This window comes from Trifolium pratense, linkage group LG5 (genome assembly GCF_020283565.1).
Source record: "Trifolium pratense cultivar HEN17-A07 linkage group LG5, ARS_RC_1.1, whole genome shotgun sequence".
In the NCBI taxonomy this organism is placed as follows: Eukaryota; Viridiplantae; Streptophyta; class Magnoliopsida; order Fabales; family Fabaceae; genus Trifolium; species Trifolium pratense.
This window is the reverse complement of record NC_060063.1, coordinates 34,850,513-34,877,903: the sequence shown is the minus strand read 5'-3', so window position 1 is coordinate 34,877,903 and position 27,391 is coordinate 34,850,513. Positions and strand designations below refer to the sequence as shown.

Sequence of the window (27,391 nt, the reverse complement as noted above, 5' to 3'; positions counted from 1 at the left end):
ATATTGAACTGGACAAAGATGACACCAAGTATGTTTTGTGTTCAATATAGACATAAAGGGCAAAGGGGTAATTATACACACTGATATTATCACAAGAGGTTATGTTTAGATCACATGTTAATTTCTCGTAACTTGAGTAGCAGTGATGTGTTGCTAGATACCGCTCACTGTTTATTGTAATAAATAGTGATTTATTATAATTGTCAATGTTACGGAAACCTACAGGGTCACACACATAAGAACAATCTAGTGAGATTGGAACACCGTAAGGTACGGTGCACCTTGGAGAAATAAGGAAATATGATAAGGGTATTATGGTAATTAAAATGAGCATTACATCATATGGTATGATGTAGCAAGAAGGGGGTGCAAATATGTACTAGACATATTTACATGAGAATGGCGCCCACTATAGCCCATTTAGTTAAAAGGGCTTTAGTGTAATTTTGCCATGGCAAGTGGTTCTATAAATAGAACCCTTGTGGTAAGGAGAAATAGTTACACACTTTTGTTACTCATTCTCATGAGCCTTTGTTCTCTCCTCTCTTGAGAAACCCTAATCACCTTTCTAGAGTTTTTGTGAAAAACCCTAATCCTTATTTTTGTGCCTCCTTTCTCCTAACCCTTCAAACCATTGGAGCTAGCACTCCATTGAAGGTTGTTGTTCGTGTGGACTGGCTAGAGGCGTTATACCTTTAACGCTTGTGATCAAATTCGTTGGTGACTTGGTGGTGACCTTGTTCGTGACGGTTCGAGGTTCTTGTTCGTGACCTTGTTCGTGATTCGAAGTGTTCGATAGCCGTTCGTGATTTAAAGGGAGTTTTCGAACCAAAAGGTAAAACTCTAAACACAATTCATGACCATTCGTAAGGATCACAAAAGGAAAATTTTAAAATTCCGCTGCTTTTATCGTATCAATTTTCCTTCAGTGGTATCAGAGCCACTTACGAAACCATGAATTGATGTTTGTTTAAATTCATGAATTCAGTTTTAATATGATTAAAACAGTTAATAAAAGATTAAAATCGAGTAATTAAAATTTGACGGTTGTTTGTGTATAAATTGGATGATTAACATTGAAACGGCTCCGGAATCCGACACTTGTATGGTGGAGCATGCGATATGTTGATTGTCCTAAGGTTACACGAACAAGAACGGTCAATACTTACATGTGATGTAAGTTTTGTGTATGAATTGGGTAATTAACATTGAAACGGCTTCGGAATCCGACACTTGTATGGTGAAGCATGCGATATGTTAATTGTCCTAAGGTTACACAATCAAGAATGGCCATAAACTTATATATGATATAAGTAACCGTAATGCAAAATGGTGTATGTGATATACCGTTAGTAATTTCGTTAAAATTATTATGAAAGTTATTCAATTAAAGCGAGCCGTGTTCATTTGTTTCGGAATCCGACATTTGTATGGTGAAACAATGACATGTTGATCAATTGGATTGAATTTGGTCATAAGGAATTTTGACGGCATGAAAGGGTTGCACAAATGTTGTGTCATTAAAATTAGGATTTGCAAAACGTATCAAGTGTTGATGCGAAAAGTAGATGATAAATATATTTAATTTTGAAATCGTTTCAAAATTCTAGAAATATCTTTTAAAATTGTTTTAAAAGATAATATCATCAATTTTGGAAATATTTTATTCAAAAGGGTTTTGATTAAATAATTTTCCATATTTGACAAATATATTTAATTATGAAATCGTTTCAAATCTCTAGAAATATCTTTTAAAATTGTTTTAAAAGATAATATTACCAATTTTGGAAATATTTTATTCAAAAGGGTTTTGATTAAATAATTTTCCATATTTGGAGAATTGTCAAAAGATTTAATTCTACTTTAAAATAATGTTATTTATTTTAGCAAATTTTGATTCGAAATATTTAATTGTGAATTAAATATTTGAATCAAACTTACCTGATTTGATCAATCGCCGGATTTAATTAATTATGAGACTTTAATAATAATAAAGTTTGTTTGTTATTATTATATTTGATGATCGGTTATGGCCTTAATTTATTTATTTTATTGCATTTGGTTTTTAAATACGGCCTGCGTGTCGTGCCTTATCTCTATTCTCTATATTCTCTTCTCATCCACTCCCTCGTATGTAAAACGAGTATTCTTTTATATTATTATGTAATATTATGAAGAAGAAGAAGAACAATGGAGGTCAACCTTGGAGATCATGCTTGGAGAAGTATAGATCGTTTTAGGTTAGATTAGGTTCTCTCATTGGCTTGGGAGAACAAATGCGCTATGGGCCATAACTGTTTCATTTTATTATATTATGTATGTTGATGCATGTTATGAATGGAGTGACGTCATTGTATGTAAGCCGTGGTAAGGTGAGATCAAATTAATTATAAAAGCCCTCAAAGGAATTAATATTAAGTTTTATTGCTTTCCAACGAATAGCGCCCTTCAAGATCAATATCGATCAATGTAGGTTTTGCCAACGCGAAGTGCATTGTCAATATTGATAAGTTGCGGTGAGGTAATTTATTTATCCGATCGCTATTTAATGGGTCTAACTTAACTAAAGAAAATATAATAAGATTATATGACTTTAGAAGCAAGTATTGGGTCATTCCATGTGATGGATTAGAATAAGTGTTATTCACCCAATAGAAAGGATATGAGAGTTGTATGAGATACAATTGGAAAGGAGTTTCCTACCTAAATAACTAAGTTTTGTGTAATCAGCCCAACGCTGACTTAAAACGAAGTGAAATATGGATCTCATTCTCACTAGAAAATCTTCCAACGGGATTTTCCGAATCAAATGTCGAGGGTCATTTGTTTTGAGTAAAATAGTGAGAGAGCGTATTTAATTAAAGACCAAATTAAATATGATTTAGTCATAATATCTTACATATCTTTGTAATTAGAATTTCGAAATACAATACATATTAAGTTGTCCTTATGAAGGACAAGATTTTCAGAAAGGAGTTTCTGTATTGGTACAAATTGAGAATTGTTCTCAAATGCGAGAAAACTATAAGTCTTGAACTATAAACTGTGAACAACCTACCATAACTAGATTGAAAAGGGATACTTGTTAGAAGCATCAAGTTGACGTCTAGATATAGAATATATAATAAATGATGTGATCATTTAATCTCAAGTAAGATCCTTTTGAAAGAACTTTAGAGTATTATAAATTTCTCAATGGATCAAAAGTTGGTCATAGGATCAATCTAACAAATTATAATGGAATAGATATAGACAAAATTGTTTTGAATATCTACCGGAATTTGTTGAGTTGAATGAGAATTAATTTGCACTATCAAAGATTTGAGATATAATATAAATAAGATTTATATTTCTCTTATTTGAATAGTACAAAATGGTTGTCAAAGTAGAACGGCTATGGTTAGACCATTAAATAAAAATGACGTAAATAGTTCTTGGAAGAGTCAAACCAAAAGTATGAAGTGAGACTTCAATAATGCACATATTGTTATAGAAAGTCAAAATTTCTATTTCTACATCAAAAGTATATGATACAAGATGTTGAATCTCAATTTTTCGAAAATAGAGATGCTTAAAGAATTAGAACATTGGCTATAATTTTAAGTCAACCCATATCTAGAATGAAAATTGTTTCATTGATAATGAGAGCTTATGCAATGACTTAAAATCGAGTTTGAAATGGAACACAATAATTGTTATTGAATTCCATCTAGTAATAGAAGTAGCAATTGTATATCTTGTATTGACAATATATGAATTGTAGCCTTAAATGATAAGACAAGTAATTGTCCTATCATTTAAGCAAAGTTTTCTATACTATTACTCCAAGTCAAGTAATGGACTAGGGTTCCATGGTCTTGATAGGGTTATCTATAACAATCGTGATAAGAGCCAAATATGATTTGGACCTTAAATATATCAAGAGCATTGTTGTTTAGTACAAATATTCGATGTGTCAATAAAATAACGCATGACCTATTTGAACAATATACATGAGATGTATGTCGACCACTAAACATATTTTGTATATTGAGTTTATTTTACTTCATTAACATTGATGATTAAAATCATTAGATGTTGGTAGGTGTATGACACCAATTAGAAATCTTTGAATTTGTCAAAGAAATTCAACAATGAAGAAAATAGAACTCGACAAAAGTATTTAAGTTATATGAATGAGTCATATCAGTAAATACTTAATTAAAAGACTATAATAACTATTTTATCACATCATGTTTGACATGATTTAAGGATAGTTTAATTATATATTGACTCTTTCTATAAATCTCTTTACTTATAATTAATCTTCACCCACAATTAGTTCCCTTTTAAAATGATCATAAAGACACCATATGCGATATGGAGGTAAGAGTACCAAGTTTGTCTTTATGAGAATTTTGGATTAAAATTTATTAGATAAATCTAATTCCAAATGAATGAATGAATAAGTGGAAATATCCTAAAGAAAGGGATATTGGTCCTATATCACTCTTAAGGACAAAAGGTTGTTTTGTTGCTAGGTTTGAAACATTCCTCTAGTGGGAGTGTGTCTCTAAAAGAGACAGTGGGAGTGATATAGAACTTGAATAAATTCAAGTACCACAAAACATATTTATTTAAAAGGGAATGCAAACCGGTTCCTCAAGGTTGTTGAAGAACCATTGTTTTAAAGTTGCACAAATCCAAGATAAGTCTAACATATCACATATGGCTACAAGGTATGGTTTTATCATGACTCAGCAATGTGATATGATTCTCATGGAAGATGAGTCTTTGACTTTCTAAAAGGTCGTAAGACGATCTAGATTATGAGAAGTGGCTAAATGCCATGAAATCTCATACAGAATCCATATACACTAACCTTATGTAGATAATGGTTATGTCTTCAAGATGAGTAAGACTCATACGATGAAAGTGAGTATTCTTTTTGAACACTGATATGGATGGTATTAAGAATACCTTATAATATTTGATTGCTTCTGCTAAATGTTGTACTACATGTTTTGGTAGATGGATAACAAAGTTGCATTCCTTAATTGGAATGACCTCATATATATGCGTTGGACATATACGTAAGGGTTTTGTTGATCCAAATGATGCTAGAAAGGTATATAACTTGTAGCTATCTAATTTTGATTAGATAGAGTTCTCAGAAAATTAAATTATTGTTTGTTCCTTTTATGAAGTTTTATGAAAACAAATTAACAAGGACAAACCTATCTAACTTTGATTAGATCGAATAAATTTGAATATTTGTTCCTTTTGAAAGTTTTGTGGAAAACAAATGAAGGACAAATATAAATCTTGTGCATACAAAGTTTTAGTGGGAGTGATAATATCTGATATCATATTAATCATCAAGACATTTTTCTTATACATGTGAGACATGACTAAGAAAATAACTCTTGATGAAACACTTAGGCAAGAATTCCTAAAGAGTTAGGAATAACCTATGTACCAAAATTGAAATTAGTGTTTGACACTAACTTACCTTCAAGAATATCCCTAAGGACCTTAAAGGAACTAAGGCCTATTTCTTGAAATAGATAGGTATGGGAAGGATCATTATAAGGAAGTTATAATGAAGGAAGTTTCCATACCAATGTATTGTATATCATGGCTGAATACAAGCATTGAAAGCTATAAGATAAGCTTCGTAATATGTTTGTTTCAGTTAAATAAGTTGAGTATTTAAGATTGGATCGTTTGGCTCATGATTGAGCTAAAGATATGTTTCCGGTGTTACAAGTCACATTAATCACATTAGTGATGGTAATAGTTTAATCTTGCAAGAACACTTGAAAATAGATCTCACCGACGATTCATGAATATACTTAGACACTTATATATTTCGATAGAGATCGAAATAGAACGTTGAAAGATACGTAAGATACCAACATAGGAAATAGTTCCTTATCCACTAACAAAGCCTCTTGCGCAGTTGAAGCGTGATGGGCATACTAAGTCTATAGGTATTAAGAGAAACCTAGATTGGCTTTAGTGCTAGTGGGAGATTGTTGGAGTAAGCCCTAAGAGCCAATCTATTTTCATAGTATTTGCTTTAGGAGTTTGAATATAAATATGGCATTTCTTTATTATATTTGTAAGGTTGCAAAATAATGAAGTCCCTAGAATAGAAAGTCCGTTTAATAATTAAGTGTGACTTAATCATGAGATAATATTAAACATAAGGACACTATTCTTAAAGTATCCGTAGTCGAGCTTTAAGGTAAAGGGGATAACCTTAAAAGCATAAAGACTATTATGAAGATAGACTGATGATCACATCTCATGGATCATGGGATAAGGAGTTATCAAGTCTTGACGTAGGTATAAATATTAGGAGTAATATTTATACTGGATTGACCCGTTATGAGAGTACTACATGCAAAGTTATGCAAAGTGTCATAAGTTACTCTCATGGTGATAATGGTGTAAACCGCCCTTAGACCTGAAACCACTTTGTACCCTAGATGTGGAGTCAAGTACTTTGTTGCTGATCTAACGTTATCCGTAACAGGATAACCATAAAGGCAGTTGATGGGTACTTCACAAAGCATGCTGAGGGACAGTAGTGACCTAGATGGAATTTGCCAATCCTGCATAACAGGATAAATGTCATGGGCCCAATATTGAACTGGACAAAGATGACACCAAGTATGTTTTGTGTTCAATATAGACATAAAGGGCAAAGGGGTAATTATACACACTGATATTATCACAAGAGGTTATGTTTAGATCACATGTTAATTTCTCGTAACTTGAGTAGCAGTGATGTGTTGCTAGATACCGCTCACTGTTTATTGTAATAAATAGTGATTTATTATAATTGTCAATGTTACGGAAACCTACAGGGTCACACACATAAGAACAATCTAGTGAGATTGGAACACCGTAAGGTACGGTGCACCTTGGAGAAATAAGGAAATATGATAAGGGTATTATGGTAATTAAAATGAGCATTACATCATATGGTATGATGTAGCAAGAAGGGGGTGCAAATATGTACTAGACATATTTACATGAGAATGGCGCCCACTATAGCCCATTTAGTTAAAAGGGCTTTAGTGTAATTTTGCCATGGCAAGTGGTTCTATAAATAGAACCCTTGTGGTAAGGAGAAATAGTTACACACTTTTGTTACTCATTCTCATGAGCCTTTGTTCTCTCCTCTCTTGAGAAACCCTAATCACCTTTCTAGAGTTTTTGTGAAAAACCCTAATCCTTATTTTTGTGCCTCCTTTCTCCTAACCCTTCAAACCATTGGAGCTAGCACTCCATTGAAGGTTGTTGTTCGTGTGGACTGGCTAGAGGCGTTATACCTTTAACGCTTGTGATCAAATTCGTTGGTGACTTGGTGGTGACCTTGTTCGTGACGGTTCGAGGTTCTTGTTCGTGACCTTGTTCGTGATTCGAAGTGTTCGATAGCCGTTCGTGATTTAAAGGGAGTTTTCGAACCAAAAGGTAAAACTCTAAACACAATTCATGACCATTCGTAAGGATCACAAAAGGAAAATTTTAAAATTCCGCTGCTTTTATCGTATCAATTTTCCTTCATATTCAACCTATCACGTATTACTAACTCACACACATGCCTCAATAAGCAATACACCAGATAATACATACTCACAAATACACAACCAGATAGTTTCACGTCGTTTCGGACAACACAAAGAACTCATGTAACACATAACACATAATTGCACATTTACTCAAATGCGACTAATGCCAAACATTCAATGTCATGCCAACCTAGACACGACTAATGCATGTGGTACCATCTTCTTTATCAAGGAACTTACCATTGATATCCTTCTTTATTGGACAAGTCCAATATCCTTCTTTATCAGACAAGTCTGATATCCCTAAATAATGCATGAATTTATGAATGTCATGCATTTACCAAACATATGATAATCACTTAGCACGAAGCTACTGCTCGCTACATGGATAACATAATCCATTAAACTTCTTTATCAGACAATCTGATATTCTTCTTTATCGGACAACCCGATATACAAAAATACATATACTTCTTTGACATTTTATATAAATGCCATCACACGACACAATTATTAAACATACTTTAAACTGCAACTTATCGCATACACGTACAAATCATATAACGATTAACCATAAGCATTAACAGCATCAACGTGTATCAACAATCATGTAAGGATACCCTTAAACCATGTTACAAGTGTCTAATTACACTTACAAACATCAACAAAAATTGCTGTCACAGAGGCCTTCGCTGAGCGAAGGCTCAGCGAGACATGGCGAACCTCACCAGGAAGTCACCTGCTCATGGCGAGCATTGGCGAGCTTCAGCGAACATGTTCGCTAAAGCGAACTCCTGGTCGCTTAGCGAACTACACCAGAAAAGAATATCTGTTCTTGAGTTTTCTAAGGCGGTTTAACATGGAATCCACTCAAAAATCCATCTAGACATGTTATAAATTCTTATAAACAGCTAATTCAAGCATATATGGTATCAAGGAACATTAATCATCCCTTCCAAACATCCAAATACATCAAACAATCAAAATCATGCCAATTTCTTGCAAAATAAGCAAAGTTGCATAAACATGCAAAACCATCATCAAACATATACATATTCCCTCCTAGTTGTTCATTAAGCATACTAAGATGAAAAAGACATGTTTATGATAAAGAAATTTCACCCAAACCCCAAAGAAATTGGGTGAGAGAGTTTGGGAATGGAGGCTAGACACCTCCCCTCTCTTGGATCACCCAAGCTTATGCTTAACCACTCTCACCTTCGATTGAATGATGATTCTTGGCCTCTAAATCTCTTCTCCTTGCTTGTGTTCTTCTTCTTGCTCTCCTAGGGTTTTGCTCTTACTTCTAAGCTTACAAACTTCTAACTTCTCATGAAAAACAAGTTGTGATACTATTCATGGGTTTGACTTGGTTACTTATACCACTTCCTTAGTCATGAACCAAGCCCAATGGCTTAGGCCCATTAAGCTCTATCACACGCCCAAGCCCTCTAACATGGCAAAGGTTTCGCTCACAAACTTATGTTCGCGATAAATAATTATACGTCGCGTAAATAAATATTTAACACTAACCCAAAATATATGCAAATATATATAATATCGATTTACTAAAAATCGGGTCGTTACAGTTAGCGCACATAGTAGACGAGTTTAGAAGGTGAGTTTATGACTTATTTTAGTTAGAATAGAAAAATAGAAACTAATAGTAATAATAGAAAAGTAGTAAGTGGACTTGGGTTGTGATAGCACGAAGTAAAAGACGGGTGCGGGCGGGAAGCCCAAAGAATAAGAATTATGTTAAAACTAGTTTAAGTAAACTTGGGATTAACCTAGTTTTCTAACTTAGAAAGAAAATCAGAAAAATTGAGGTAGAGAAGAGGTAGAGGCAGCCGCCCATAGGAAGGAGAAGAAAGGATTTCAGCAGCTAGGATCAAAGAAAGAATTCATCAAAACTTAAGGTTAGGGGAAGACTTATGTTTAATAATTGGGTGAATCAGAATAGGTTTTATGCTTTCTTTAATTTCTTCTTTTTGATTTCTGTTTGGTGATTTTGTACTTTGGAGTGCAATTTCGTTTTGCCTTAATCTGCTATAATTGTGCATTTACATTCTGATATTTGCTTTGGAATATTGGGTCATGCATTTATGTTTTGAGTGTGTATATTTTGGGTTGAAAATTGAGCAGAGAAATCAGAAATTCTAACCAGCTGGGATTAGAATCATAAATTAAGTGTTAATCCATCACAAAATTAGTTCCTAATTGAATGGTAATCATAGAAAATTAATATTAGATTAATTTTGGGGCTGTTTTCTGGGGTTGCTTGAAACTAAAATATCAAGCTTTAACACTATGATGATATATATTGTTATTACATTGCTGGTGGCGTGAATGCCATGTTTAGTCTTTGGGTGGTGTTTTAAATGGTTTACTTTTGAGAAAGTGATGATCTATAAGGTTAGTGAAAGGAAGTTGCTAATATGTACTTAATAACTAGTTGATGTCACTTATTGAGTGTAGTGATAGTTTAGTGAAATTGTAGTACAAAGTTACTTACGGTACATGCTACAAATTTGATAGAAAATATGTATGTGATGGTCTTATATTAGAAAATAGTTAGTTGAAATAATTTGAGCAATTAACAACTTGTGAGTTAGGGATGGCGAAGGTTTTTGAGTGACTTTTTATTAGAACAGTTAGTGTTTGATAAAATGAAACTTAATCACTTTTTGTATAAAATTAGTAGGTGAATGAATCAGTAATTAGCCTAAGTTCTTTTGAATAGAGCGTTAGGTGATGTCTATTTTGAAACTTGGGTGTTTATGTTCTTGTAAAAATAAAAATGAAAATAACAATAAAAATAAAATCGAAACCTCAAATCAAAGATTAAAATCAGAAAATTAGGTGTTCTTCAATCACAAAAATTAGCCCCTAATTGACTAGTAATCATAGGAAATTATATTGGATTAATTTGGGATTGTTTCGGAATTGTTCGGAACTTAAAAATCAAACTTTAATTTTTGGCTTAATTAATAAAATAGTCCCTTAAAGACATTTTTGGTTTCACATTAGTCCCTTAAAGAAAAAAAGGTCCGAATAGGTCCCTTAAAGAAAAAAAGGTTCGAATAGGTCCCTTAAAGACATTTCCGTTAATCAGTTTGGTCATTTTCATCCATTTTTTCGAGGACCAAACTGATTAACGGAGATGTCTTTAAGGGACCAAACTAATTAACGGAGATGTCTTTAAGGGACCTATTCGGACCTTTTTTTCTTTAAGGGACCTATTCGGACCTTTTTTTTTCTTTAAGGGACTAATGTGAAATCAAAAATGTCTTTAAGGGACCATCTTACTAATTAAGCCTTAATTTTTTGTTCTTTTCCCCTGTTGTTTGTGCCTATGTTGTTGCTTGCTTCTCGTTGGGATTCAAATCCCGTATGCCGTAGTTGTTGGATTTTTCGTGACTAATGTGTTGGAGAAGTTACTCTGCAACTTGTTTTCAGTTTCTGAGTAGTGTTGTTATGATAGACATGAATGAGGGGGATATTGGGACTATTTCTCTAAAATTTAGAAGGGTGAGTTTAAGGATGAGTTAAAACTGGATTGTTTTTATATGTACCCTTTAACCTTAGAAAGAAACCGGATGATTGTTTGTGAGTTATAAAAATTGTAAAAATAAAATAAAATAAATGAATAATTAGATAAATGAGTATATTGCTGACAGGTTGAGTACTAGTCGTGGGTTTATGTTGATATCCAATTATTACAATGAAGTGGATTAGCATAGTTGTTCATTGAGTGGATGAGTATATGTATAGTTTGAATAAAAATATGTTGTTGGTGAATTCTCTGGATGAAGGCTTGATTAAAACGTGGTTGGTTTCAAATTGAGTAATAAGAAGTCCACGCCGCAGGTTTGTTGTCATGTAGTGGAATGACCGACTACAATTTGTAACGACCCAAAATTTAGTATTCGTTATTTAATTATTTTATTACGCGAGGGCGTGATTTATAATTAAATTATTAAGCGGCGAATAATCATTTAGCGAGAATGTAAGTTAATGGGCGAGAAGTTATGTTGTTTGGGCCTTTGGGCGTGGGATAGGCATTGGGCCTAAGCCAAGTGGGCTTGGATCCATGAGAACAATGGGAGCTCTATAAGTAGCCAAGTCAAACCATGAATAGTCTCATAAGTTACAATTCTTGAGAAAGAGCAAGAGAAGTGCTAGGGAAAGAGCAAGAGGAGGAGCTCGTGGGAGAGAAGAGTAGAGCAAGCTTGGGGATTCGTCGAAAGCTAAGGTATGAGAGTTAGATTACATATTCGTGAGTGATTCGAAAGAGGGGAGGATGTCGATTCCTCCACTCCCAAACTCTTTCCACTCTATTTTCTTGTGGGTTTTGTGGGTGACTTTCTTAATGGAAAAAAATGGATTCTTTTGATCCTAACATGTGTAGTGAACTCATGGTAGATGAGGTAAACAACTTTGGGGAGTTGAAAGTGGGTATATGTAGATGTTTGATCAATGATTTGCATGTTTTGTTAAACTTGCTTAAAATGCAAGAAATTGGTATGAATTTGTAAGTGTGATGTATGTGGGTGTTTGTGAGTGTTAATTAATGTTCATAGATACCATATATGCTTGAATTAGCTGTTTATAAGAATTTATAACTTGTCTAGATGGATTTTTGAGTGGATTCCATGTTAAACCGCCTTAGAAAACTCAAGAACAGATATTCTTTTCTGGTGTAGTTCGCTAAGCGACCAGGAGTTCGCTGTAGCGAACATGTTCGCTGAAGCTCGCCAATGCTCGCCATGAGCAGGTGACTTCCTGGTGAGGTTCGCCATGTCTCGCTGAGCCTTCGCTCAGCGAAGGCCTCTGTGACAGCAATTTTTGTTGATGTTCGTAAGTGTAATTAGGCACTTGTAACATGGTTTAAGGGTATCCTTACATGATTATTGATACATGTTGATACTGTTAATGCTTATTGTTAGTCGTTATATGATTGATAAACGTGTATGCAATAAGTTGTAGCTTAAAGTGAGCAATGTGATGTTTTAGCATTAATTTGCAATGTTAAGGAAATGATGTGTGTTTTATGACATAAGTGTAAATGAAACTTTATGTGAATAATTATGATTTGAGTGATAGGATATTGTGTTATCCTAATGTGTTAGATGTTGGAATTGTGTTTCCGCATCAGTGAATGAATAGCTTCGAGCTAGATAGCGTCATGTATTTGATGTGTTTAAAAGTAATCATGCATTCATGAATAATTGTGTTATGGGAATCATGTGAATTCCAATAATTGATGAAAATGGATTATGTTTATGAAAAGTGGCCGAAGATGGGATTATGTTATCCGAAATCTAGAGCCCATATCCAAACATGATATAAAACTGTGCGACTCCTCTTTATGAGTGAGATGGTTGATGATAACCGAGATTCGACAAGATTTAAAACTGTATTGATGATGATCCTGCATGATCTGAAACTGACACCATCCAGCAACGATGTAAAACTGAATGAGATGGTCTAAGTTGGCCAGTATCCAACATGATGTAAAACTGTTAGTTCATCTTAAATGGGGTGACGAACATCCTGCATGATGTAAAACTGACAGCATCCTGCATGATGTAAAACTGATGTAGAGTCCGTGCATGACTATAATCTGAACAGTCCGTACATGACTATAATCTGAACAGTCCGTCATGACTGAAATCTGAACAACGTGGAAATGGTACCACATGCATTAGTTGTGTCTAGGGGACATGACATGAGTAAATGGCATTAGATTGCATTAGGGTAAATGTGCATATACTTGATAATTGTATGTGACATTATCTGATTGGATTGTAATGTGTTTTCCGTATGTGTTAAGCTTTGGTATTTACTAATTGTTTAATACTGTGATTGTTGCCATGTCTTGGTATATGAGCAGAGTCCGTCATGACTATAAAATGAACAAGTGTAGAGTCCGTCATGACTATAAAATGAACAATTTGGTAGTGTCCGAGAAGACGTGAAACTATATGATTGGTGTGTTTGTAAATGAATGATTAATTGGTAGTCGTATTTGACGATGTATGTGCGTGAGTTAGAAATGTATGATAGCGTGTGAAGTGTGTAGTATACTACTCACACTTATATTTATGATTATGTTTTCTAACTCTCTGCTTTGTGTTATTTACTGGACCTTTGGGGGTCCAGGTTGACAGGTTATATGTTAGCCTCGTCCGAGTGCAATGGTGAAGCTCTGCTCTGATTGAGACACGGGAAAAAAGGGTTTTATATATATATATATAGAGTCCTTTGAGAACACTCTGTTTGGTTTAGTTTCATTTTGAAAATGGATCCGTTTTGTATGACTAATGACGCATCGTGTCGATGCGAAGATTTGTGTTGTTTATTCAAACCTTTTACTAATTAATTGTATTAGTATTATCTTTGAATGAAGCTTGTAGTATTCAAACCAGCGCTTTATAACCATATTTTCAATTTTTCCGCTGCGTATTTTCGAAAAAGATTTTATAAAGGCAGAGTTAATTAATTAACGGGTTTGGGTGTTACAATTGGTATCAGAGCAGGTCGTCTTCGGACTGTGAGGTTATGTGTCAATCAGAGCCGGTCTGTGCATTCAGATCGAGTGAGCATGTGTGCCAGTTGTGTCTGTCTGTTTTTGTTGTGTATTATTATGTTTATAGCTTGAGTGTTTACTTAAGTGTGAATGTATTCTCGTGTTGAGAAGTTGTTGAAAGCATGCTATATTTTATATATATATATATATATATATATATATATATATATATATATATATATATATATATATATATATATATATATATATATATATATATATATATATATATATATATGTTTGAATTGATTTTGTGGAATTCATATCTGTGAGTGATATGAAATGTAATGCATGTACTTGACTCGATGTCTTGTGTACATGGATGTTTCATTGTCTTACATATAGTTTAGTTATAAATATATGTACAGACATGTGGTAGTAATTATGTATGCTAGTTGTTACGTAGGTTGTTACATTAGCATAGATGGGAATAGTGTGTTTATGTATTTTGTAGTGGTGTGTATATCAAGAGGACTGCACCGGGGTTTTGAGTAGATGCTTAGATATCTTACCTTATGTTTACCCTTTGCATACGACATGCATGTGAATGCTGTCGGTATTAGATTTCTCTTGGGAGGAATAAATTTGGAATCGATAGGACGGTTAGGTGCTTACACCGGATGTTCTAGTGGAAGTGTAAAGGTGGGTTTGAGATAAGTGGGGGAGAAGATTTTGTCTCTCCAAGATGTTTCGAACGCGAGAAGTAAGGACGAATAGAGATGTTCTTGAAGTGGATTGTTTAAGATTGAGTAGCATTATTCGAAGTGGAGTTCTTATTTGGAGAATACTTTGGAGGAAGTATCAGATGATCATTTCGGAGTGAGTCGGAATGAAGTTGTTTAGCCGTAGGGAGAATGTGGCCATTGGGGAACGATGGAGCAGATTGAATGTTAAGTGAACACCGTTGCTGGAAACGGAGAAGACGTGTGCGTCGAGGGTAAGAAAACCTAGTGATGATCATACGACGAGTATGCGAATGGTGGGTACCTTGAGGGTTAAGTTAAGTGGGACTGGTGGTGTTTCTAGCGGAACTCGTGGCAAGAATGTTCCATTGTTTGGTTGTCTTTCACTTGATGGTTCATCCTCAAAGAGGAGGAAGAGTGATAAAGATGGAAGCTTTGTTGATGAAAAGTTTTCAGAGGAATCTGATGAGAGTTGTGTTGGAATCAACAAGACGGAGATCATGGTTGTTTGGAAATCAACTTTTGATAGTAGCTGAGATTTAAATACAGAATTACTAGGTGATCAAGAAGAGCCTAGGAAGGATTTATAAAGGTTGAGTATGTTTGAACCGAGTAGTCATTTCTTGGAAGGATTTGAGAAGCTAAGTGCGAAGTGTTACCTTTGGATGTTTGGGGATAAGAAAGTTAGCCTTTGGAAACGTGTCGAGCACGAGTATTAGAGAGACGTAAGAAAGTGACTTATGTCAATTAAGAATTTGCGGAAAGGACTATCTCACACATAAGTGATTGTTGTGTTTGGAAAATGTGTGTTGAGAATTTGGAAGTGATGCTTGAAGTAAGTATCAGAGATGTTTTGTAGCAATTGGAAAATTATTTATGGAATGGAAAAAGTCGGTGGAGACTAAGTGATGTTGGGAACATCGTATATGTTGGAGTAGTATAGTAATACTATGTGGTAAGGAAATAAAATATTTTGGATATTTTCATCATGGACGATGAAATGATAGTTAGTCGACGAGTGACTTAAGGTAATATTTTGGATAAAAGTACCTCGACGGAAAAGTGACATTGGAAATGTCGTGTTAAGGAACCTAGAAATTTGGATAAGAGATTGTTTGGAAAATAAAACAGTTATGATGGGGTTCGACGCAACGATTTGGGAGTTGCGAAGGAAAAGAATTTGACGGTTGGAGATAATATATTTTTGGAATGTGTTAAGAACTTTGAGGAGTTGGACAACAAATGAGTGTAGAAGTTGTGCTACCGAATGAATGGTTGGAGTGAGATTCGACGCAGTTAAGAACTTATGGAATTTGAAAAGTTGTGAAGTATGCAACGGAAGGGTCTTTCGGAGTATTTTGGGTTAAGTGGTTTTGTTTTGGAGTGGTGCTGCGAGTACCGTAAGATGTTAAGTTGAAATTTTAAGTAGTTTGATAAGAATGATTTATACCGTTGTCACGATTGTTGACTATCTATCGACAAATCGAGGGATTAGCTATCCTTGATCTATTGTTGGTAGTAAACTTCATTGTGTACATTGGAATAAACTGATTTTGTCAGACTTGGTTTGTTTGGAATTTGAATGATTGTTGGTGTGAATCCGGAAGAAGTGTTATTTTGACCAGAGATGGTATAAAGGAATACCGAGGGAAGTAAAATGATTCGGAAAAGTGACGTATAGGATTGCTTTGCCGCCATCATGGGCGAATTTGCATGAAGTGTTTTGTATGTTTTGGTTAAGGTAGTATGAGGAAACCCATTGGTTAGAATGTAAGTTGGAATTAGAAAGTCGGATGAGAGAGTTCATCCGAGGTTGTTCTTAGTCGAGCCATTTTCGAGGGCGAAAATATTTTTAAGTGGGGGAGAATTGTAACGACCCAAAATTTAGTATTCGTTATTTAATTATTTTATTACGCGAGGGCGTGATTTATAATTAAATTATTAAGCGGCGAATAATCATTTAGCGAGAACGTAAGTTAATGGGCGAGAAGTTATGTTGTTTGGGCCTTTGGGCGTGGGATAGGCATTGGGCCTAAGCCAAGTGGGCTTGGATCCATGAGAACAATGGGAGCTCTATAAGTAGCCAAGTCAAACCATGAATAGTCTCATAAGTTACAATTCTTGAGAAAGAGCAAGAGAAGTGCTAGGGAAAGAGCAAGAGGAGGAGCTCGTGGGAGAGAAGAGTAGAGCAAGCTTGGGGATTCGTCGAAAGCTAAGGTATTAGAGTTAGATTACATATTCGTGAGTGATTCGAAAGAGGGGAGGATGTCGATTCCTCCACTCCCAAACTCTTTCCACTCTATTTTCTTGTGGGTTTTGTGGGTGACTTTCTTAATGGAAAAAAATGGATTCTTTTGATCCTAACATGTGTAGTGAACTCATGGTAGATGAGGTAAACAACTTTGGGGAGTTGAAAGTGGGTATATGCAGATGTTTGATCAATGATTTGCATGTTTTGTTAAACTTGCTTAAAATGCAAGAAATTGGTATGAATTTGTAAGTGTGATGTATGTGGGTGTTTGTGAGTGTTAATTAATGTTCATAGATACCATATATGCTTGAATTAGCTGTTTATAAGAATTTATAACATGTCTAGATGGATTTTTGAGTGGATTCCATATTAAACCGCCTTAGAAAACTCAAGAACAGATATTCTTTTCTGGTGTAGTTCGCTAAGCGACCAGGAGTTCGCTGTAGCGAACATGTTCGCTGAAGCTCGCCAATGCTCACCATGAGCAGGTGACTTCCTGGTGAGGTTCGCCATGTCTCGCTGAGCCTTCGCTCAGCGAAGGCCTCTGTGACAGCAATTTTTGTTGTTGTTCGTAAGTGTAATTAGGCACTTGTAACATGGTTTAAGGGTATCCTTACATGATTATTGATACATGTTGATACTGTTAATGCTTATTGTTAGTCGTTATATGATTGATAAACGTGTATGCAATAAGTTGTAGCTTAAAGTGAGCAATGTGATGTTTTAGCATTAATTTGCAATGTTAAGGAAATGATGTGTGTTTTATGACATAAGTGTAAATGAAACTTTATGTGTATAAAAATGGTTATGCAGATAATTATCATGTGAATAATTATGATTTGAGTGATAGGATATTGTGTTATCCTAATGTGTTAGATGTTGGAATTGTGTTTCCGCATCAGTGAATGAATAGCTTCGAGCTAGATAGCGTCATGTATTTGATGTGTTTAAAAGTAATCATGCATTCATGAATAATTGTGTTATGGGAATCATGTGAATTCCAATAATTGATGAAAATGGATTATGTTTATGAAAAGTGGCCGAAGATGGGATTATGTTATCCGAAATCTAGAGCCCATATCCAAACATGATATAAAACTGTGCGACTCCTCTTTATGAGTGAGATGGTTGATGATAACCGAGATTCGACAAGATTTAAAACTGTATTGATGATGATCCTGCATGATCTGAAACTGACACCATCCAGCAACGATGTAAAACTGAATGAGATGGTCTAAGTTGGCCAGTATCCAACATGATGTAAAACTGTTAGTTCATCTTAAATGGGGTGACGAACATCCTGCATGATGTAAAACTGATAGCATCCTGCATGATGTAAAACTGATGTAGAGTCCGTGCATGACTATAATCTGAACAGTCCGTACATGACTATAATCTGAACAGTCCGTCATGACTGAAATCTGAACAACGTGGAAATGGTACCACATGCATTAGTTGTGTCTAGGGGACATGACATGAGTAAATGGCATTAGATTGCATTAGGGTAAATGTGCATATACTTGATAATTGTATGTGACATTATCTGATTGGATTGTAATGTGTTTTCCGTATGTGTTAAGCTTTGGTATTTACTAATTGTTTAATACTGTGATTGTTGCCATGTCTTGGTATATGAGCAGAGTCCGTCATGACTATAAAATGAACAAGTGTAGAGTCCGTCATGACTATAAAATGAACAATTTGGTAGTGTCCGAGAAGACGTGAAACTATATGATTGGTGTGTTTGTAAATGAATGATTAATTGGTAGTCGTATTTGACGATGTATGTGCGTGAGTTAGAAATGTATGATAGCGTGTGAAGTGTGTAGTATACTACTCACACTTATATTTATGTTTATGTTTTCTAACTCTCTGATTTGTGTTATTTGCTGGACCTTTGGGGGTCCAGGTTGACAGGTTATATGTTAGCCTCGTCCGAGTGCAATGGTGAAGCTCTGCTCTGATTGAGACACGGGAAAAAGGGTTTTTATATATATATATAGAGTCCTTTGAGAACACTCTGTTTGGTTTAGTTTCATTTTGAAAATGTATCCGTTTTGTATGACTAATGACGCATCGTGTCGATGCGAAGATTTGTGTTGTTTATTCAAACCTTTTACTAATTAATTGTATTAGTATTATCTTTGAATGAAGCTTGTAGTATTCAAACCAGCGCTTTATAACCATATTTTCAATTTTTCCGCTGCGTATTTTCGAAAAAGATTTTATAAAGGCAGAGTTAATTAATTAACGGGTTTGGGTGTTACACAATTTATCTTGGTTCCACTTTTGTTGTCGTGCAGAGGAATGACCGATTACAATTTATCTCGGCTTCCAAATTTGTTGTCGTGTAGAGGAATGACCGATTACAATTTATCTCGGCTTCCGAATTTGTTGTCGTGTAGAGGAGTGTACATTTATGACCTCCGACCCTGGTACCACGTGTATTAGAGAGTTTTGAATTTTTATGACATAGCCTACATTTGGGAATTGATTTTATTTGATTTTGAAATTTAGTTACTTTGCTATTTGTACTTTTTGTATTGTTTATGTAATTCATTTTTATTAGCATTTACCAATCGTTACATATTTATTTATTTAATTACTTTGCTTGCATTCATCTCAGTTATTGAATCATATTTTATTTTAATAGTGTAATTGTATAAGATCTTAGTTTTCTTTAGATGAATTGCAACTGTATAGTCACATGTACCACTTTGCTTTTTATTTTTGATGTACTTTTTTTTCAATAAGATCTTAGTTTGGATGTTGATTTTCTTTATAAGATCTTAGTTTATTTTTGTTATAAATGTGAATATTTTTTGTTGCCAATATATAAGTTTGGATGATGATTTTATATATATGAATTTCACATGTCATCTTATTATTTGCTTAAAAAAATGTTATATTTTTCTTACCAACATCTCACTATTTTATTTTGAGCCGTAACTTAAACATTTTTTTTAACACTTTATAGAATATGTACTTATTTTATTTAAATATTTGCATTATTATTTAAATCAAATCAATAATTTTGGAATTTTTAGTGAATTTCAGATCACATGCACACACTATATGTAAAGAATGAGATTATCTAAATCACCTTAATATTTTGCATGTAATTATGTTTTAATATCTACAGTTTCAACAATTTATAAAATTTATTTTGACGTATGAGCATAAACAATTTATATAGTTGATGATTTTTCATCTTAATCTTGAAAAATTATAACTATTTACTCTACCCCTTCACACAATTTAAGGTCTCTCAGATTTATAAAAAAGACGATTCTTGTTCTGATAATAAATTGTTTCTATTAAAGTTTCTTCTCAAACATTCACTTGGTAGAATATTTATATCCCATATTTTATTGGTCAAAAATTTTTCATAATGTTTTTAGCTAGCGATTTTATTTATCTTTTTTTTACTATGCTTAATTCATTTTTTTTATCTTTCATTTTTTTTAATGATTTTTCTTGTCCCCTCATATTTTTTTTGTCTTTTGCTATTGAATAATTTTTATTCGGGTTTTCAGTATAATTTAGTAGTGCTTATTAGAATGCAATACTCTTTTTTTTTATAATATAGAGCTCTTAAATCATATACTCAAAATATTATGCACAAAAAATTATTAGATCGAATTGTAGTCTTGCAAGATCATAAAAGTAATATAAAGGATACAATTTATAAATCCAGTAACCTGGTTACACATGAAAATTACTAGAGTTGATGTCTTGAAAGATTTTGAGAACGTATAAAAAATTGAAATTTATAAACAATAAAAGACATATATGTAAACTAATATAATTTTTTAATCATTGAGTAACATACCTGATATTCAAGAGATTGACTCATCAACCACCACAAAAACGAATACTTGAAATGTAACCATCAACCCATAAGGTATTCAATGCAAAAAGTTATTTCATTCTAATAGAAAGTGAATAATATGTAACATTTGAATAATGAATAGGAATAGTAAATGTCATTATATATACATAGTATATTTTTTATGTTGAGCATACATATAATTTATATATACATACTTTAGTGACGTATTTTCATTTTTTTTCTTTTATAATTTTGATCCTCTTTTTTTATTTTAGCACCATTAATTTCCATTATTTGTTACTTATTAATTTTCAATACTTCCAAGATATATATATGTATAGATATAATATACCATATATAAACGTAATATTATGTTACTTGCATTTTATTTTTTACAATATTTGCATTTGTTTTAAACCCATTATAATCTGCCTAGATATAATTTATGTTAGTCTCAAGACCAATGATTTGGATGATGAATGGACACAAAATAAATTTTAGAGTAATGTTTAAATATAGCTAGAGAAAATTTTCTCTAAAGCATGCTACATAGGCAAAAATATGGAGGCTTCAAAATAACCAAGAGTAAAATACACACCTTGTTGAAGACGAACCGTCACATACATGTTATTGGTCATATATCTAGCTCCAAAAAATGCATGTTGATTTTGACCGCACACATAACTCCATTATAGAAAAACGTAATCCACAATTATTAGAAGACATAATTCATAATGATTATGAATGAAAAATGTAAAACATAAAGATGGTTGTAGTTTTAACACTTTTTTTTTTTACCGGAAAGTTTTAGCACATATACAATGTAATATCCACAATATTATGAAATAAAATAATGGAAAAAGATTTGGTTAATCTAAATATATAGTGACTTCAGCTTCAATCCTATAAGAAAAGCCAATGAAAAATTTGAAGAGTATCATCAAATAGTTGTTTGAATAAAGCGATGATGATCCAAAATCAATTTTTTTTATTATAGATAGATAGATAGAAAGTTGTAGAATTGTAAAAGTTATATGATTTATTTATTTACCTAGAATAAGAAGTTGCATAAAATTTTTTAGAGGTGTCAAATCATCACAATGCTTGCTTAATAGATAGAAGATAGATAAATAGATTTGAAAATTGAAAATAAATACAATATTCTAACAATTACTTAAAGCTTGCAACTGTGGAACAAAACACTAAATGACCATTTTCAACCTGAAAAAAGATAGAGATAATTAAAAAGGTTATTAGATATGATGTCTTATAAGATCATAAGAGCAATCAAACAATTATAATTTACAAATTTAAATGAAAGACAATTATCTCGTACCTATGTATATCAATTTCTTAAACATTGAGTCGCATGCTTGGGAATGTAACTATATATATATATATAGAAACACACACTAATGAATTTATGTAATCTTTAAAATATACTCATAACGCAAAAAAATGAGAGTTTGAAACGATGATACTTAGCTTGTTGAAGTTCCTTTGAGCAAGAAACACATTTCAGTACAAAGAGGTTGATAGATTAAAGAATGAACACACAAAATGAGTAGTACAATTGCATGATGTGAGAAAGTGGATAGGTTATTGCACATTTATACAGGATACTACTCAACTATAAATATGTTTAATTTTGTAAATTTTTTTTATATATGAAAAGTTGTGCTCTTTCAAGTTCTAGAGGATTAACACAATCACAAATTATAAGAAAAATTTCCGTTTTGTTTTAGGAGTATTTAATTTTAGTTGGTCCCTTTTAATTTAATTTTTTATTTTTTCATTTTTTCATTTTTTAGTATTGATATATCCTTTTGTAAGCAATTTTATTAGAGGTGCCACATCATCACAATGAAGGCCTAGGAGCAACTCAACCTTCCTTTTATTAGTAAAAGATAAAAGATTAGTGCTTACCCTGTTACTTTTTATTTGTTGGCTTGGCCCTACGATGTGCAATCGTAGATTTTCAGGTATAGGGTGAACCTTAAATTTTGCGGTGAAATCCTTTACTCATACTTGAGGTTGGCATGTAGACGTCTCTTCTGATACTAGTAACATGGGGGAAAATTCATCTAGTTTTATTTTCAACTTCTTTTATTTCATAAATACCTCATTTGGGAAACTTTGATGTATTATTTTCATCCAAACAACACTTTATTCTATTTCTAAAATTATTCAGATATTATTAAGAGTTTTTCAGTTTAATTAGAGTTTGTATTTCAGACAATTTTATTCATTCCGCTGCGATGTTTAATTAAATAGAAATTATGTTTTGGATTTTAGTAAGTGACATCCTCTTTTGAAAAAAAGTAATCATTTTTTTTATTAATGATAATCGGTTGGGAAATGAGGGTGTTACAGATGACGTGGTCAAGGACTAAAATAACATTAATTTTTTTTCCTCTTCATTTATTTATCTTCTTCCTCCCATTCTTCTTCATCTTCTTCATACATTCAATAACATAACAATAACCCATTTCGCTTCTTCTTCTTTCAAATTTTGTTGTTATGCATACTTTTTTTTCTTCATTTATTTATCTTCTTCCTCTCATTCTTGTTTACCTTCTTCATACAATAAATAAACTAACAACAACCCCTTTTACTTCTTCTTCTTTCAATTTTTTTGTTGGCTTTCACCACCAATTTAATCTGGTTCGGGGGTTAGTTCTGACATCAAGTGGTTCCGGTCCCGTCCCGATCGCAGTTGTGATAGAGAGAATGAAAAAGAATGAGAGGAAGAAGATAAAGAAATGAAAAAAAAAGTAATGTCATTTTAGTCTCTGGTCACATCATCCATCCAATTGTCACACAAATGTGTTAAATCTGCGTGCCACATGTTCTAAAAAATGTCACTTCAACTTTTTTATAAAGTTAGCAACAATTTTTAACGCAAGGGACCAAAGTGACTAACGGATTGCATAGTCAAGGACTATTTTGTATTTTTTCTTGATTCAGAGACCATAATGACAGCGAGTTGCACATTCAGGGACCAAAATGGTAGTTTCCTCGTCCCTCGTGCCAACTCTGCAAGCTGGCGTGTGTCCAAAAAATGCCACGTCGACTTTTTGTTGAGTTAACAGCCAAACTTAACAGAATGGACCAAACTGACTAACGGAATGCAGATTCAAGGACTATTCAATAGTTTTTCCTCATTGAGGGACCAAAATGACAGCGAATTACATAGGGTCATGCTAAACAGTGCCCCCGGGGCACTTGTTAAGCTTACCTAAAAAGGAAATAAAAAATAAAATTTATATTGAAAAGACAACTTTTTATACTTTTGAGGCATTGAATGCACGCATTTCGAGACAAAATTTCTATTTTAACATGCTTAACTAGTGCCCCGGGGGCACTGTTTAGCATTTTCCAATTACATATTAAGGGACTAAAATGACTATTTCCCCATTTTTTATATTGGACGTTATTGTAAAATTTGTTTGTTAGTTGATAAATGTTATTCTATAAAGTATTTTAAAACCTTATATATTTTTCATATACAACTTAGATTTTTACGATAAAGTAGATTAAAATTACGGAAAACAATGGGAGTGAAATTCAAACCAAGAATAAATGAGTTGATAAAAAAAAAAATCTTGTAGCGGTAGCACTGTCACTTAAATTGAACAATTGAAATTAAAATTTCGAATGATATATACGAGTTGACCTTTTTTTGGCGAAATTACCTGAAGCCTACGCTTTTTTAAATCCAATTGTAGATTTTATGCCAGTAATACCCTTACAGGAATTAAAATTGTAATAAAATAGTAGTAAATAAAAAAAAAAGATTGCTTACTACAACTCGTTTTTTTTTTTTTTTTAACGTTATAAATAGGACTTTCAATTTATGAATGATTTATATGCTTCGTGAATGATTAGGAAACGACGTCTTCTTAATTATTATTTTTATTGAAAATAGGCAGAATAATTAGTTTTGCAATTAGAAGCGTGTGATTGTGGCCTGATACATAAAACAAGAGCCACTGTTCTTATTCCAAATATGTATTATGTATATGCTAGCTTCAATGAAAACTAATGACATCTAATATTTCATTTCCAAGCTGTGTTGGTGATATCGAATTGAAAAGTTAACGAAACGAATCGGTTAATAGCTCTAAACATTGATTCTATTTTATTCGAACTGAAAAGTTAGCAAAATGAATATACGTGCATTGATTGATGTGTGTCTAATATGATCGCTATAATTGATATAAGTATTACAGTGGACAATTGTTATATGCGGTCCACTATCTATCTTAGAAATGAATATTGGACCTAACTCATCCTTACAAAACCGGCTTGTAAGGTGAGGATTGCCTACTGATGTGAGACTCTTAACACACCCTCTCACGCCCAGTACTATTGGGCTTGGTGCGTGGATATAAACGGTAGGTGGCGAGCCTCTAATACCATCTTAGAAATGGATATTGGGTCTAACTCATCATTATAAAATCGGCTTGTAAGGTGAGGATTGCCTTTAGTATATAAACACTTAGTCAGACAATCTCTCAACCGATGTGAAACTCTTAACGGTGTGTACTGATGCTTAAAATTATCTAAAAAATGCTAATGGCACATAATCAGCTATTTATATGTATATGATTGATTCCCTCGACTGCTTTATGTGATTGGTCTTGTGCATAAATTAAGCTTTTACTTTGTGATTAGGAAAAGAGAAGTCCGCATACACCATTGCTTAATGCATTAGTTCTTATAACAGGTTGATATAGTACTAGTACATGATGATGATTCGAAATGTGATTAGTTTAGCGATACAAGCTTAAAAGAAACAAAACTCTTTTTCTTACAAGTGGAATCAAATATAGTAAAGAGTTGGGTGCAAATTAAAGCATGATGATGATGATGGATCTTTTTACAGTCAACATTCAACAATAATAGTGTCTAGTACTAATTTGATAATTGATACAATGAATGAATGCACAAACTTAATTTGATACAATGAACTTTGAACTAAGGTAATGCCAACCTAAGTATTATATTTTTACATTCAATAATATTATGATGCATTACATCGCCAAGCATCAACAACTTAATATGATGCATTACTTACCACATGTTACTTACTAGTACTATTCTCTACTGTCATGAAAGTAACACCACTCAGTTGATATATAAAAAATACTTGGCACATGCTACTTACTAGTACTACTCTCCAATGTCATAAAAATAACACCATCTAATGTCATGAAAGTAACACCACTCAGTTGATATATAAAAAGTACTTGGCACATGGTACTTACTAGTACTACTCTCCAATGTCATAAAAATAACACCATCTAATGTCATTAAAGTAACACCACTCAGTTGATATATAAAAAATACTTGGCACATGCTACTTACTAGTACTACTCTCCAATGTCATAAAAATAACACCATCTAATGTCATGAAAGTAACACCACTTAGTTGATATATAAAAAGTACTTGGCACATGGTACTTACTAGTACTACTTTCCAATGTCATAAAAATAACACCATCTAATGTCATTAAAGTAACACCACTCAGTTGATATATAAAAAGTACTTGGCACATGCTACTTACTAGTACTACTCTCCAATGTCATAAAAATAACACCATCTAATGTCATGGAAGTAACAGCACCCAGCTGATATATAAAAAGTATTTGGCACATGCTACTTACTAGTACTACTCTCCAATGTCATAAAAATAACACCATCTAATGTCATGAAAGTAACACCAATCAGTTGATATATAAAAAGTACTTGGCACATGCTACTTACTAGTACTACTCTCCAATGTCATAAAAATAACATCATCTAATGTCATGAAAGTAACACCACTCAGTTGATATATAAAAAATACTTGTCACATGCTACTTACTAGTACTACTCTCCAATGTCATAAAAATAACACCAACTAAAAAAAAGTTAAATTGGAGGAAAAGGTGCCAACCATTATTTCATCTGATATTACTTTCTCCAACATTTTTTGCTTTGGACTTGTAAAGCAATAGCCCCACATGACAAAAATATCATGAAAGAAAATAAGGGCCCGTTTGGTGCATAGGATAAGAGACAGGATATGATAACTGTATCATATCCTGCCGCAATCGAGTGTTTGGTGATACAGCAGGATATGATAAGTTAATCCTGAAGCTTATCCTATCCTGTCTCTCTAGTTATATGTGATTTTCTCACAGGGATAATTTTGTAATTTATATATTCTAAAAAATCAAAAATTTTACTAAAATTACAATATTTTAAAGTAAAATGATTATTAAAAAATTGACAAATAGGGATATTAACTTAAATTTTATAAAAAATTAAAATAATTCTTTTGCAATAGTAGTTTTATTATTTACGTATGAGATATATCATATATTTATTTGGCTTATCTAACATGTATATATTATTGAGTTATTTATTTGATCATGATTCATATAAAAAATTAAACTTGATTATTTTCTCATGATTTTTATTTT

General features: G+C 32.9%; 1 long non-coding RNA gene across 1 annotated transcript; it reads left to right on the top strand.

The window, feature by feature from the left end:
- The first annotated feature begins 9,161 nt into the window (after positions 1-9,161).
- On the top strand, positions 9,162-23,159 carry LOC123887458. The gene is made up of 2 exons (XR_006801498.1): positions 9,162-9,481; positions 22,895-23,159. It is a non-coding gene; the product is annotated as an uncharacterized LOC123887458 (long non-coding RNA).
- The last annotated feature ends 4,232 nt before the right edge of the window (positions 23,160-27,391 follow it).